Source organism: Hibiscus syriacus, unplaced genomic scaffold (genome assembly GCF_006381635.1).
Source record: "Hibiscus syriacus cultivar Baekdansim isolate YM2019G1 unplaced genomic scaffold, ASM638163v2 tig00113725_pilon, whole genome shotgun sequence".
In the NCBI taxonomy this organism is placed as follows: Eukaryota; Viridiplantae; Streptophyta; class Magnoliopsida; order Malvales; family Malvaceae; genus Hibiscus; species Hibiscus syriacus.
In genome coordinates, this window is record NW_024063471.1 from 13,092,444 (window position 1) to 13,108,499 (window position 16,056).

The following is a 16,056-nucleotide window of genomic DNA, read 5'->3' on the forward strand; positions in this document are numbered from 1 at the left end:
CTCACATAAACGCCGTTCACCATTGTCCCACGCTAGCCCAGCCCTTTGCTCAATCACTGTCCTAAATACTACGGTTAATGCCCCTAAATGCCCTATATGGGCACGATTTACATCTCCGACCACCACCGCGGTGGTTACCTACAATGAAAGACCCGAATCGATGAGGTAAGTATTTCACTCTTTACTCCGATCTAAAATCCTAAATCCACGCTTAAGGACTCACGGCTACCTCTCCTTTCCTCTTCCCACAGCCGAAGGCCTTTCCTCAAAAGCCATGGTCGACTACGATGACTCAAGTAGACTCGGTAAGCTTCTGACCCTTATTCTCGTTTCAAAAAAAAAATCACACACACACACACACACACATATAAATCTCTACTGGAAAATAAACAAAATGAAAGAAATACCTCCTAAATGTTTTCCTTTTTCTGGTTTTGTTCTTGTTAATACTTTCTGTTTTTTGGTGTTGCTTTTGCTCGAGACAATGTTATGACCTTTGTGAATGATTGATGCTTTCCTTCGAATGGAACCGTGAAATTCAAAAAAAAATTGCTTTCTTTTATTGCTTGCAAAAATGATGAACAAGAAAGTCTGTACAAAATTCTCTCTTTTTTTAGTTCTGTCTGTATTTCCCCCGCTTTTTGCTCTGTGATGGTTTTTTCAATTCTCCCCCCACTCCCACTCTGATGGTTAATCCTTAAAACTGACCCCCTTAACCCCTTTACAATTTTTTTCTTCCCATAATAATGGACCCCGATCTTATTGGTAACTTCTGATAACTTACCAATTATCCTACATGGCTAAAACAAATTCATTTGTTGTAGGGAATCCTCACGTGAACTGGCGAATACTCTGCTGGATCATTGGGCTTAAATTGGGCCTTCAACTGGTTTGGGGTCGGGTTAGATTACCATTTCTTCGGGTCCGCTCCAATTTAGCCCCGGACAAATCGAGTATCTACAGCTGCCCCTCTTTGCTCATTGTCATGTAACGAGAATAGAGAAAAGATCAAAAGATGATAGAGTTTGTCCACTTCTGAAAACTTCAAAAGATTAAAACACTCCACTGTTCCTTCGGGATAAATGAAACTTGAGAAATCTTCGAATGAGGAGTCTGCTCCCTATTCGTTCAGTAAGTATAAGACTCGAACAATCTTCAGCAAACGTGTCTTCTCCCTATTCAATCAGGGAATATAAGACTCAAACAATCTTTGGCAAACGTGTATGCTCCCTATTTATTCAGGGAGTATAAAACTCGAACAATCTTCAATAAACGGGTCTGCTCCCTATTCATTCAGGGAGTATAGAACTCGAACAATCTTCAACAAATGTGTCCGCTCCCTATTTCTTCGGAGAGTATGGGACTTGAACAATCTTCGACGAACTTGTCCTCTCCTTATTCTTTCAGAGAGTATAGGACTCAATCTTCAACAAACGAGTTTGCTTCACTACTCTTCCGTGAAGGCTTATAGATGATTTGCTTCACTACTCTTCCGTGAAGGCTTAAGTTTGAATTGCTTAACTTCTCTTTCGTGAAGGCTTAAGATTGACCTGTTTCGAAGGTCCAACCTGAAAATAAAACATTACCAATCATTAATGTATGTTTGAAAAATATTATACTCAAAAATTTAGAATTTGAGAAAATTTCTGAAAATCCATCTCCATCGTGAAAACTTGTCTGGAAGCCGTTGGATACGTGAATCTACTTTGGCTTAGTTTTCGTCTAAACATAATTCTTTTCTAGATCTCAAAACCAGTTATCTTCATCTCGATGCTTCAATATCTTCAATCTTTAACTATCCCTGTGAAACCTGTAGATATTTAAGTCATCATGCAATTATGAATGTCATGATCCTATTCATGCCTAAAATGTATACAATTATGCAATTTAATGTATTTTCTTCTTCGAAAGAACACCATCTCATTTGATCTCGATAGAAATCAGTTTCATCTCGGGCACATAACATTTGACCAGTTCACCCCAATTGACAATCGCAATACCATATCCTTCGGTTTAACAGGACCTTGACTTCTTTCTTTCTTGAAACCCACTAGTACTCATGACCAACTTCTTGATAAATGACAATCTCCTTGGGTCATCTTTTAATGGCCGAGATTTTCTATGAACTTCAAGGTTTTAGTTTCCCGTAGCCACACAAGCTTACATGTTTAAACCATTGTCAGCTTCAGAATACCTGTATTTTCCAAAACCTTTTGCACAATAATACAAAATGATCTTATGTACTTCAAGTTAAGCTCTATGTTTTAACTTTTCAAAATAAGATGTTTGCAAGAGGGAAATTAACAAGAAAAGACATCTCTTTATTTATATAATACAAAGAATTTTTAGGTAACTACATGATAAACTTTTAACTGGGAAAAGCAAAAGAACAAAAGATTAGGCATCTTCAAATATCAAAAATGCAAATGCTTTTGAACTGGCATGCCGTTAGAATGACTCAAGTGTAGCTTCTGTCGAAAGGATCTCCAAAATTGTGATGATGCTTAAGAGTGTGAAGCTACTTCTAAACTCCCAAATCTCCATCATTTGATGCCCTAAACCAATATTGAATCTCATGTGCATTCAATTTCTCTCCTGGTTGTTTCAATTGAGACTCATTAATCATTATTCTCAACCCCTGATCACCAACTGTCATTATTACTATCCATATCAAGAGCTCTTTCCACTTCCAAAATCAATTCAGAACCTCCACCATGCACGAATTCTGAATTTAAACAAAACTCAAGTTGTCCTTTGTGGGTTTTCAACTTGAGACCTTCTTTGGTTTCAAGACGCTCTTTGCAGATTTTCATCTTGAACCCCCCTTTTATTTCTTTTATTTCTTTTTCTTTTTTCATCATTTTTTCATTTTTTTTCTCTTTCATTTTTTTCATTTTTTATTTTTTCTTCTTTTTTTCATTTTTCTTTTCTTCTTTTTCTTTTCATTTTTTCATTTTTTTCATTTTTTCATTTTTCATTTTTTATATTTCTTCTTTAAGCGAAATATCTCTTAACAGCGTCGGAATTCACTAGATAGGGTATTTCCGATCCATCCATTTCATTTAATACTAGAGCTCCCCCAGAAAAGGCTTTCTTGACAACATAAGGTCATTCCCAGTTGGGCATCCATTTTCCTCGGAAATCCTTCTGAATAGGCAAAATCCTTTTAAGCACCAAATCTCATTCATGGAATTCTCGAAGACGAACTTTCTTACCATGTGCTCGTATCACACGTTTTTGGTACATCTGACCATGACAAATAGCTTTCAATCTCTTTTTTTAATCAAATTCAACTGGTCATACCTAGACTGTACCCATTCTGCCTCATTGAGCTTCACCTCTGACAAAATCCGAAGTGAGGGAATTTCCACCTCAATAGTTAAGACAGCTTCCATCCCATATACCAGAGAAAATGGAGTTGCCCCAGTTTACGTCCGTACTGCAGTTAGATAGGAAAACAGAGCAAATGGAAACTTCTCATGCCAATCCTTATAGGTCTCAGTCATCTTCTCTATGAGCCTTTTGATGTTCTTAATTAGCCGCCTCTATTGCCCCATTCATCTTTGGGCGATAAGTGGTGGAATTATGATGCTTTATTTTGAACTGCTTACAGACCGAATCCATCATCTTATTGTTTAAATTCAACTCATTATCGTAGATAATCCTCTCTGGTAAACCATATCTACAAATAATCTCCTTCTTTAAAAATTTGCATACTGTCGACTGGGTAATATTTGCTTAAGAAGCTGCTTCTACCCACTTGATGAAGTAATCTATGGCTACCAGGATGAAGCGATGACCATTTAAAGCTTTGGGCGAAATTTATCCAATAACATCCATGCCCCACATTGAGAATGGCCACGGCGCTATCATTACATGCAACGGATGAGGAGGAGTATGTATCTTATCTCCATAAATCTGACATTTGTGACATTTTCGAGCATAATTGATACAGTCTGTTTCCATAGTTGACCAATAATACCCAAATCTCATAATCTGCCTAGCCATAGCATGCTCATTGGCATGGGTACCACATATTCCCTCATGCACTTTTTCAAGAATCAACTTGGCTTCTTTCGTGTCAACACACCTTAACAAGACCTGATCCAGACTTTTCTTGTATAGAGTCTCACCATCAAGCACATACCCTGATGCCTTTTTTCTAATGGTTCTTTTATCATTCTCAGTGGCTTGTTCCGGATAACACTGATACCTTATATATTGCAAGATATCATAATACTAGGGGTTTCCATCTTCTTCCTCTTCAATATTAAAACAATAGGTTGGATACTCATAAGCTTTCATTTCAATAGGCATCATATTTGAATGATCGTTCATCTTAAATGCTACTGCTAGTATGGCCAAGGCATCTGCCATTTGATTCTCTTCTCTGGGGAGATAATTGAAAGTTAATTCTTCAAATTCTTCAACAAGTTTCATAACCAACTTACGGTATTCTACAAGCTTAGGATCTTTTGTCTCCAATTCTCCTCTGAGCTGGTAAATTACCAAAGCTGAATCCCCATAGACCTTGAGCATTTTTACTTTGCGTTCAATAGCAGCTCTAAGACCCATAACACAAGCTTCATACTCTGCCATATTGTTTGTACACTCAAAATTAAGTCGACTGGTAAAACGATAATGTTCTTCCTCTGGTTAGACCAAAATTATCCCGATTCCATATCCCATGGCATTTGAAGCACCATCAAAGTTCAACTTCCAATATTTACTAGTGGATGTAACTGCTTCTTCCACTGAAATAGACATTAAATCCTTATCTGGGAAATCAAAGCTCAATGACTCATATTCTTCCGAAGCCCTACTTGCAATGAATTCCGCTATAGCACTTTTTTATTTGCTGTCTGATTTACATATTGGATGTCAAATTCGGACAATAGAATCTGTCAACGAGCTAATCTTCTAGTTAATGCAGGCACACCCATTAAATATTTCAAGGGATCAAGCTTGGATATAAGCCAAGTAGTATGATACAACATATATTGCTTAAGCCTTCAGGTAGCCCATACTAAAACGCAACACAACTTTTCAATTGGTGAGTATCTTGTCTCACATTCAGTGAATTTCTTGCTGAGATAATAGATAGCCCTTTCTTTCTTATCAGTTTGGTCACGTTGCCCCAGCACACACCCCATTGAATTTTCATAAACCGACAAATAAAGGATCAATGGTTTGCCTGAGATTGGTGACGCTAAGATTGGAGTATTCGACAAATATATTTTCACTTCTTCAAAAGCTCTTTGACAATCCTCACTCCATTCTCCTGAGTTATTCTTGCGAAGAAGGCGAAATATGGGATCACACTTTTCAATCAACTGCGAAATAAACCGAGCTATATAATTTAACCTCCCCAAAAATCCTCTGGCTTCTTTTTATGTTCGTGTGGGTGGCAAGTCTTGAATAGCTTTTACTTTATCTGGGTCTATTTTAATTCCTTTTCGGCTTAGTACGAATCTCAACAGCTTCCCAGATGTCACCCCAAAAGTACATTTATTTGGGTTGAGTTTTAGTTGGCATATTCTTAGTATTTTAAAGAGCTTTCTCAAATTCCCAATATGTTCTTCCTCTGTCTTATCTTTGACAATCATATCATCGACATAAACTTCTATTTCTTTATGCATCATGTCATGAAATAGCGTGACCATGGCCCTTTGATATGTTGCCCCTGCGTTCTTCAATCCAAACGACATTACTTTATAACAAAACGTTCCCTACATGGTAACAAACGTCGTTTTTCCCATATCTTCAGGGTTCATCTTAATTTGATTGTAGCCAGAGAATCCATCCATAAAAGAGAAAAAAGAATTTCCAACAGTATTATCCACTAGAGTGTCTATATGTGGCAAAGGAAAATTATCTTTTGGACTAGCTCGGTTGAGATCTCTATACTCGACACACATTCGAACTTTCTCATCCTTCTTCAGTACTGGGACGATATTTTCCACCCATTCAGGATATTTAGCCACTTTAAGAAATCCGTCATCAAATTGTTTCTTCACTTCCTCTTTAATCTTGAGCAACATCTCAGGTCTCATTCTTCTCAGTTTTTGTTGTACCGGCTTACACTCAAGCTTTATTGGTAGTTTGCGGACAACCAACTTTGTATCTAAACCCGGCATATCTTCGTATGACCAAGAAAACACATCCTTGTATTCTCGAAGCAATTCTATCAAATCTTGTTGGCCTCCAACTAACAGAGTGGTACCAATCTTTACTTCTCTCTTATCTTTATATGTCCCCAAATTCAAAATCTCAATAGGCTCTTTATGAGGCAGAATCTACTTATCTTCATTCTCTACCATTTTCATTAATTTAGAAGGTAATTCACATCCCTCATCATCATCACAATCCTCGATTTCCCCTTGACATATAGGCTTCTCAAAATCAATCTCCGGGTCAGGGTCATTAGCATTCATATTATTTATATCTGAGCTCCTGAAAAAATAATGAAAGAGAATATATATATATATGGGAGGATCTTTTCCCATATAAATAAATAGAAAGGAATAAATATATACATATATACAACAAATAATGAAAATAATGCATGGGAGAATGTTTGTCATTTTGAACTAACAGAATGCATCTTTTATTGAAAGCAAGTGAAAACAAACAACTTAACCCTTTATATAAAATCACCTATTGCCCCAGGGTATGAACAACAGGGAGAAAGTTCCAGTGCATTACTCTGTAAAAGATTTGTAAACTACAGGCAGTTCTTTCGCGGTCCAATTATTCAACACGAAGCCCGGCGGTATAGGATAAATGCCCGTAGCTCTCATTTCCTCAAACTCACCATCAGTTATAACATTAATGCCTAAATATTCTAAGACCTTCTTAACCATCACTTCATTATTCCTTGAATTCCCTTGAAACATATGCCCCCCAGATATGAAAATGCTGCTCAACGGCAGGAAGGTCATGGGATCCCAGCTAAGGTCTTCACCAGCCAATCTGACCTTTCTCATTTCCTGGCCGTTCTTAATTCCCCTTAGCTTATCCCTTGAAGTTGGCTGATACCCCAAACCAAATCGATCTCTTTTAGTAATAGGGCATATTGGATTCACCGATCCTTGCAATTGTCAACCTAACCCCTTTCCAACTTTTGCTCCTTTTCCAAAAGTCAATTTAAGCCCCATATTGGTACAGTTTGACAATCGAGGCTTTGGTATCTTCCTGCCTTCAGCCATAAATGTGGCATTGACAAACTCCAACGATCTGAAAGAACACTCGACTGCTTGCTCGTCAACTTCAATATACGGAGCAGTAGTAGAAACAGAAGCAATAATGTCTTCTTCAGCGTGAATACATACCAACCTTCCATCAATCACAAATTTCAATCTCTGGTGCAATGTGGACGGAACTGCACTGGCCTGATGAATCCAAGGCCTTCCCAACAAACAATTGTACGTAGGCATAATGTCCATTACGAGAAATTTCACTTCATAAGTTGCTGGACCAATAGTCAGAGGAACATCAATCTTGCCCAATACTTCTCTTTTAGTCCCATCGAAAGCTCGAACCACACTTTGGCAGGTTCTCATAAGCGTACTATCTAATGGAAGCTTCTTCAGAGTCACTAAGGGCATCACATTCAAAGCCGAACCATTATCAACCAAAACCTAGGACAACACATGCCCTTTACACTTAACTGTGATATGCAAACCCTTCTGACTACCAATCATCCCAGAAGGGATCTCATACTCAGAAAAATATAAAAAAATTATCAGCTTGTATATTGGAAACTAATCGGTCCAACTTTTCAATGGGCAACTCTTTCGGAATAAAAGTCTGGTTCAAAACCTTTAACAGAGCATTCCTATGGGCCTCTGAACTCAAAAGTAATGATAAAACATAAATACAGACAGACAACTTGTGTAACTGTTCAACAACATTGTACTCACTGTGCTTCAGAAACTTCAAAAATTCCATTGCTTCACTCTCAGTTATAGGTTCATTGATAACAGGCTTATCTTCTTCTATCTGGACATCAACCTTTTTCCCCTCATCAACTGCAACCTTCTTCTCAGACTCTTTAGGTGGATTTAGAGAATAACACCTACCACTTCTGGTAAAGTTTCCCATCTCATCTACTTCCTCATTCTCTTTTGTTACATTTCCTATCTGGCAATCATATTTCCAAGGAACTTGTTTATTATCCCAATATGGGAATGGAGATGGAGGAATAATAACCACATTCGGAGCTACCTTTTCAGGCAATCGATTCTTGGGAGTAATGATTAGGGGACAACTAGTATTGTATGCCCCTTTAGACGATCCTTCTGAAGCGTAAACTTCCGCTTCCTCTTCTTCAGCAATCTCTTTAAAGAACTCAATTTCTTTACTGTCCATCATGTCTTGTACCAATGATAGGAAGTCAGGACATTGCTAAATATTGTGTCTTTCACTGTCATGATACTGGCATACCTCTCCACTATTAAACTATTCACCCATCAAACTGGGCTTCAACAATCCTACCTTAACCATCTGATACCATACGCAACTCATGGGTGATACCACCTCACTAACCTTCCTTATAATTCTCTTTCTTTTTCTTCAGTAATTGCGTTAACTCCTGCCCCTGCATGGCTTGGCAACGGATTCTGAGCTATATTCGGTTGTTCACTGTCACCAAAGTTGACGACATTCCTCATTCTCAAAGCTTGGACAACCTTATTAAACGCAGTACAATTCTCAATGGAATGCCTGGGATTCCTCGCATGGTACTCACACTGAGAACTAACATCATACCATTTGGGAAAAGGAGGTTGTATTAGTATCACGTGATACGGTGAAACCACATGCTGATCATACAAAATCTGAAACAATTCCTTATAAGTCATCAGGATGGTGTCAAATTGAGGCCTCTCTCCCCTCTGGTCCATTGCCTCTTGTCTATTTTCATTTTGTGTTGATGACCCTGCTCCTTAAGGATGGGAAACATTGATTTTATTAGAATCTAACTGCCTCACATTACTTACTTCGTTTTCCTTTTTCCTCGTTGGTGGCCTCTTACTAGACTCTCCTCCCTCGAGCTTTCCACTCTTAACCTCAATTTCAATCATTTCTCCCGCCGTAACTACATCAGCAAAACTTCGATAAGGATTGCCGATAAGATGTGAGAAAAAAGGAGCCCTTAAGGTATTGACAAAAAACATATTTGTTTCCTCCTCTTCTAATGGCGGCTGGATTTGCACCGCTACATCTCTCTATCTTTGAACATATTGTCTAAAACTCTCGTTAGACTTCTTTTCCATTCCTTGAAACATTATCCTGTTGGGCCTAACATCTTTTGCATGTTTATATTGCTCAAGAAATGACTTAGCCAAGTCTTTCCACAATTTAATATTAGCTCTACTCAGCTGGTTATACCATCGGATTGCCGAATCAGTTAAGCTTTCCTGAAAGTAGTGTATCAATAATTGATCATCCCCTATGTATCTGATCATCTTCCTACTGAACATCATGATATACGCAGAAGGACACCTAGTACCATCAAACTTCTCAAAATCAGGAACCTTGAACTTTAGAGGCAAAACCAAATCCGGAACTAGACTTAATTCCTTTGCATCGAATCCATAGACACTGGTATCTTCCTTCATGGCTCTGACTTCTCTTTCTAACTGTTTCCATTTCTCTTCCATCAGATTATTTTGGTCCTTCTTGGCTTCTTTATCAAGGTCCGAAACTTGATGATGTTGATATTCTTCCTGATACAAACTAGATCCAGGCTGTACATTAACAAAAGCATCGACTGGATTAATGTGCACCTTCCCGACATGAACAGGAGTCACTTGAACGTTCTGAGATTGTTCTGGGGTGAACCCTAGAGGATAAAGTGGGTCCTGAATTACAGCTCCTGGCACAGGGCTTTTTCCATGTTCCGGATTTCTTCCTTCCAACAGACTTGCAAACTTGGCAAACATCTCCTTCTGGGCATTCATCATATCTTCTTGCATTTTCTTCATATTCTCTTATAACTCCAATTGAGTTTTCTCAAGTTGAGCAATTTTATCATCCATGATCTTCTTCTGGGTATTATAGGGATGCTTGGAAGTTCCCAATATTACTCTGTCACACAGTCCTTTTATTAATGTTGATGTTTATTAATGAATATTGAAATATATGATTATGAATGAATAAAACGCGATGCAAAAATTTAAATGCATTAAAAAATGTACATGCAAAATGTAGGGTGTTGATTTTGGAACGACTCCTTAGAACAACTCTTTATTTTAGAACGACGTTCAATTACAAAGTTGGAACATATCACAAATAAATCTGCACTATCTCTCCTATTTGTTGTACATGTGCTAGCAGCTCCACAATCTTCTGGTTTTCTTCAGCCTCGGGATCCAGTTCTTCAGTCACATCGGCAACTTCCTCAGATAAAATGACCAAATATTGAGCTATAGGTAACAAGCAATAAGGTCCTCTCTTTGCTTAACTCTTGCCTGAGCTCGCTCCCATCGAAAATGCCACTGTGTATCCCCCTCATAAGGAATTATCGATAGCTCACTTGCTCGCCTCTGAAAATCTTGAACCATGGCTTCAAGCTCACTCACTTGTTTTTTGAGACTCTCAACCTCCCCATGGCTCGAGCTGCCTTCCCTACTTCGGTATCATCGTAATGTAGTCTCTAAACTAGAAATCTTCCCCTTCAACTTCTCATTCTGGGCCTGACTCTCTTGTAACCGCTGCCCTAAAGAATCCTTTTCTTTCGATAAAATATTCACTTGGTGTATGCTTTGCTTGAGCTCTTCTTGACTCTCTCCGGCTACTCTTTTGAGGCTCACCACCTCTTGCCTTAATTCGACAGACTTACTCGATCTAGAACCTGTCTGACCTTTTACCATTCGCTGATAAGTTGGTCGAAGATCGTCAAAGTCTAGCCGAAGTTGCTTCTCCACTTTTTCAATTTGATCTACTCTACTCTTCTGAATGTCAATCTCCAATCCCTTTTGATACACTTCATCTTCTAGCTTCTGCAAAGTCATTCTCCATTGTCTCCGTTCTGCTTCGAAATCGCGCTTAGCTAACTCTAATGGAGATGGCACCATTCTCAAGTGTTCTTCCACAGTCTGAATGTTTTCAGGATTCACCATCGGGATGTTATTATTTACTCGACTGCTTCTCCACTGCTCGTACTCTTGAGATAGCTCGAGATCATAAGTGAACAAATTCACACGACGAGTTTGCTTCCAGACCTTAGTAACCCCTTTAACTTTACCCTTATATTGATCTCCTTTGAATGCAAAATCCGACCCTACCAAGTCCCATGTGGCTGAAATGAACTGCCTTAATCCATACTATCTGGAAACTAGTAGCGATGCATACCCGACAGAACCCCATATGCCTGGCAAAGGAACCCAATCTCGTTCTCCACATCTGTAAAGTATATCCAAAGAGACATTCCACGAAGCTCGCCACAAAATATCACCATCCTTGATATCCTTAAAAATGACCATCTATTTTTCTTCGGTGAAACCCCCAGGCCATTATTTAGAAAGAAAATCCTTCAAAGGCGAAAACCCATATAGAAACACTCGTCCTAGTGCCCTTTCAACATGTTTGAAATGACTTAGAATCCACACTAGAAACAATGGCGCACACCCTATAAAGCGTCCTTCTCCCTCGCGCCTACAAGAACTCAAAGACTGGAAAGTCTCAACTAGAATGGCTAGAACAGGATCCACGCACTTGTCTAATCTTTCAAATAGGTCAACGACTGATACATCTACATATCTTAGCACCTTCATAAAAATAACGAGCCGATAAATCCCTAATGCAAATAAGTCAAGCTTTTTTCTCTTATCAGGGTGATGAGCAATTACTTCTTTCAAAGTAACCCAAGAGATGCACTAACTATCTACCTTCTTCTTAATGTTTCTAACTACCCAATCTTCACTTATTCCGGTCATCAATAGTAATTTCTTCTTAAATGAAGGAGTGGCTGGCAGCTTCATATATATTCTATCCATTTGGGACCTTGGACAACAGACCAAAGCTTGATACTCCTCTATTATTGGTGTCAGATCTACCCTACCAAATGTAAAACAGCTATAAGCCGGATTCCAGAACTGCGCCAATGCTCGAAAAAGATTTCGGTCAATAGGAACATCCAGAAGATAAGGAATATCACCGTACAACTGATAAAACATCTCATTATCGGCTGCTTCTCATCTTCCCCATTCCTCTCTTAGCTCACTCAGATCATTATGACATACGTTGATGTGAGTGTAACCAAATAACTCCGACACATATCCAAGCATCACACTGTCCCCGTTGGTCAATTGGGACTGTTTCGACTACCTCAGAACATCTGCATTGTCCTCAACCTCTTTCTGAACCAGTCGTTCCATATTACTGGCCTTCTATATGGACATTGATCCCAAATCAACACCATGTAATGGATAGTGCAATGCAAAACATAAAAGAAACAAGGCAAAGACAACAAAAGATCGATTAGTAAACATAAAGCAATTAAGTCAGGATAATAATTTGTTAAAGAATCCTACCCACATGCTGGCTACCCAAACATGCTTTATCAGATCCTACCCAACATGATATCTACCCCCATGTTTTGTTATTCACAAAAAGAAATCCTAACCGCATGATATCTAATTCGCATGCTTATTAAAAAATAAACCTAACCGCATGATATCTAGTTCGCATGCATTTATTCGAAAAACAAAAATAAATGACTCGAAAAAAGCTTTTCCTTGTGTACCCTCCTCACGGGATTCTTAAGGCTCGGGGTTGGCTCAATCTAAGTTCAGGTTCTATGTTTACTATATGATGGGTTCGGTTCTAAAGTAATAGGTTCTCGAATTGTCCTTGCCGGTGCCCCCTTGGGCTGCCGAACCCTCAATCCTAGCCCATCATAGGCTTTAGGGGATCGAGTTCAATTTCGAGGGAACACACCTCCTTATGTCCATGCAGAGGTGATTACCATCACGAGGACCATAAGGCGTGAACTCCAAGAGCGATCCACTATCCCATGCGGAGGTGAAAATCACATGAGGGCATAGTCTCTCACTCCTACTTAAATAGGACGGAGTGAGGTTTTAGCTCATGTTATGATAATGCAGCTGTGCAGTGTGTGAGGAAAAACGAAAAAACACACAATAAAAACATTTAAAATTTCCTAAATTCATACAATTAATCTGAAATCATTAGAAAACAAATCAGTACAACTATTTAATTGTTAATCAAATTAAATCAAAATACAAACAAAACTTATTAAAAACCAAATAAGGGATCAAAAATCAAATAAAAATGAATTTATAATTTTCAATTGAAAAGACAATTAATTAATCGACTATCGGCCTGACTCTCTAAAAATGTCCCTAGCAAAGTCGCCAAGCTGTCGAAATGATTTTTTCTTAAAGGTGAAAAAGTGAAAACCACATTAATTCTTAATTATCCTCTTTTTAATTTAAAAACAAATGCGATTTAAAAGACCTCTCGTTTCGAAAAATTTGGGATTTTGTTTACAATAGAAAAATATGGTTCGAAGAGTCACCACCAATATTTGATTAGGGTGTGATTGGGCACCCAAAAACATTTTTGTTATTTTAAATAAAAATTAATTTTAATTAAAACAACAAGTTAAAGTCTGCGTTACTAAAATCGAGTTCGGGAGTCGGTTACGAGTGAGGAAGGATTAGCACCCCACAATGCTCTAAATCAGTACCTAGTTGATTAATTAACGTCTTTGCAATGAACTTTACAAGTTTGAACTTAATTTGATTTTTGATCCCATAAAACAAAGATGTGAATTTAATAATATTCAAAAGCACCCAAATAAATTAAATTAAAATTACCAAATCGTTTTAGAAAGATAAATAATGTTCGATTATTTACAAATATCGAGACCAGATCTTAAAAGCTATAACAATATTTTCTCGATAAATTTAAATAGCCGAACATTTCTTTTTCTTCCATTCCCAAATTTTAAAGTGATGGATCAACTTTTAGGCGTCATTAATGGGATACACTTTTATTTTAAAATCATTAAAAGCGGACCTCAAATGCGTTATGACAACCCACTTAAAATAATTTTAAATTAAAAAGGTATTACCCTTAGTCCGATTATGTATTTATAAGTCGAGTTATGCACATGAAGGTATCATACAAATTGTGCAAAATAAATAAAAATGCCATGCATACCATAAATAATTCATTCTCACACTTGTACATACATGAATTTATCAAAGTTCAAAATAAACATAAACAACTAATTAAAGAAAGCAATCCTAACAATGGACTAAAATAAAAGAAATTTAAATTTAAGGACTGCATCTAGCAGATAAAGTAATCTAAGTACACTGAAATCAACAGTACAAATATAATTAAAATTAATAACCATGAAGAAAATCTTAACAAACTAATTCGTAATCACAATATAAAATAAGCGTTAAACTAAAACAGATTTAAAACATGCATTTGTGAATTGAATGTAAAAACATAGGAAATATTAAGGAACTAAAGCATAATTTTGTTTTTGCGTATATATGGCCTTTAATACTTAAACAGCAAACATCATGCAACATATAAGACATAAAAATCCAAAAAAACAATATAGACAAATACATATAGCATATTACCTATATATATTTTAATATAATTACACCTTATTCGTATTAACAAGAGGAACATGCACAAACGCTGAAAAGCAGGAGGGACTAGAACAGAAGGCTCAAAAATAGAGAAGTAAAATCTAGAATTCAGAAAATATAAAAAGGGCATAAAACTGAATTTTACCCTAAGCTTCAATGGCTAAAAACTAATTTACCCAAAACTAATAATATAAAACCTAACTAAATAATTAAACCTAGACTAACCTCACCTCTGCCACTCATCTCTCAACCTTTTTTCTATCAAACTCACATGAACGCCCCTCACCATTGTCCCACGCTAGCCCAGCCCTTTGCTCAATCACTGCCTCAAATACTACGGTTAATGCCCCTAAATGCCCTATATGGCCACGATTTACATCTCCGACCACCACCGCGGTGGTTACCTGCAATGAAAGACCCGAATCGATGAGGTAAGTATTTCACTCTTTACTCCGATCTAAAATCCTAAATCTGCGCCTAAGGACTCACGTCTACCTCTCCTTTCCTCTTCCCACAGCCGAAGGCCTTTCCTCAAAAGCCATGGTCGACTACGATGACTCAAGTAGACTCGGTAAGCTTCTGACCCTTATTCTCGTTTCAAACAAAAATCACACACACACACATATAATTTCTACTGCAAAATAAACAAAATGAAAGAAATACCTCCTAAATGCTTTCCTTTTTCTGGTTTTGTTCTTGTTAATACTTTTTGTTTTTTGGTGTTGCTTTTGCTCGAGACAATGTTATGACCTTTGTGAATGATTGATGCTTTCCTTCGAATGGAACCGTGAAATTAAAAAAAAAATTGCTTTCTTTTATTGCTTGCAAAAATGATGAACAAGAAAGTCTTTACAAAATTCTCTTTTTTTTTTAGTTCTGTCTGTATTCCCCCGCTTTTTGCTCTGTGATGGTTTTTTCAATTCTCCCCCCACTCCCTCTCTGATGGTTAATCCTTAAAACTGACCCCCTTAACCCCTTTACATTTTTTTTTCTGCCCATAATAATGGACCTCGATCTTATTGGTAACTTCTGATAACTTACCAGTTATCCTACATGGCTAAAAACAATTTCCATTTGTTGTAGGGAATCCTCACGTGAACTGACGAATACTCTGCTGGATCGTTGGGCTTAAATTGGGCCTTCAAATGGTTTGGGGTCGGGTTAGGTTACCATTGCTTCGGGTCCGCTCCGATTTAGCCCCGGACAAATCGAGTATCTACAATATTAAAAACCATTCTACATTCACCAGTTTCAATATTGAAGATTAGATTGATTAAATTAGTGAATTGAAAAATTTTAACGGTGAAAAACTAAAATAACGAATGTAGATTTATACTGAAAAATCGAACCACTATAAATAGATTGTATCAAAAGTTTGAGGGTTCAATTGATTAATTTTTCATGAAAAAACAATCAA

At 37.5% G+C, this 16,056-nt stretch overlaps 1 long non-coding RNA gene across 1 annotated transcript; it reads left to right on the forward strand.

Moving 5' to 3' along the window:
* The first annotated feature begins 14,896 nt into the window (after window positions 1–14,896).
* Window positions 14,897–15,868, forward strand: LOC120187748. The gene is made up of 3 exons (XR_005522327.1): window positions 14,897–15,070; window positions 15,157–15,210; window positions 15,723–15,868. It is a non-coding gene; the product is annotated as an uncharacterized LOC120187748 (long non-coding RNA).
* The last annotated feature ends 188 nt before the right edge of the window (window positions 15,869–16,056 follow it).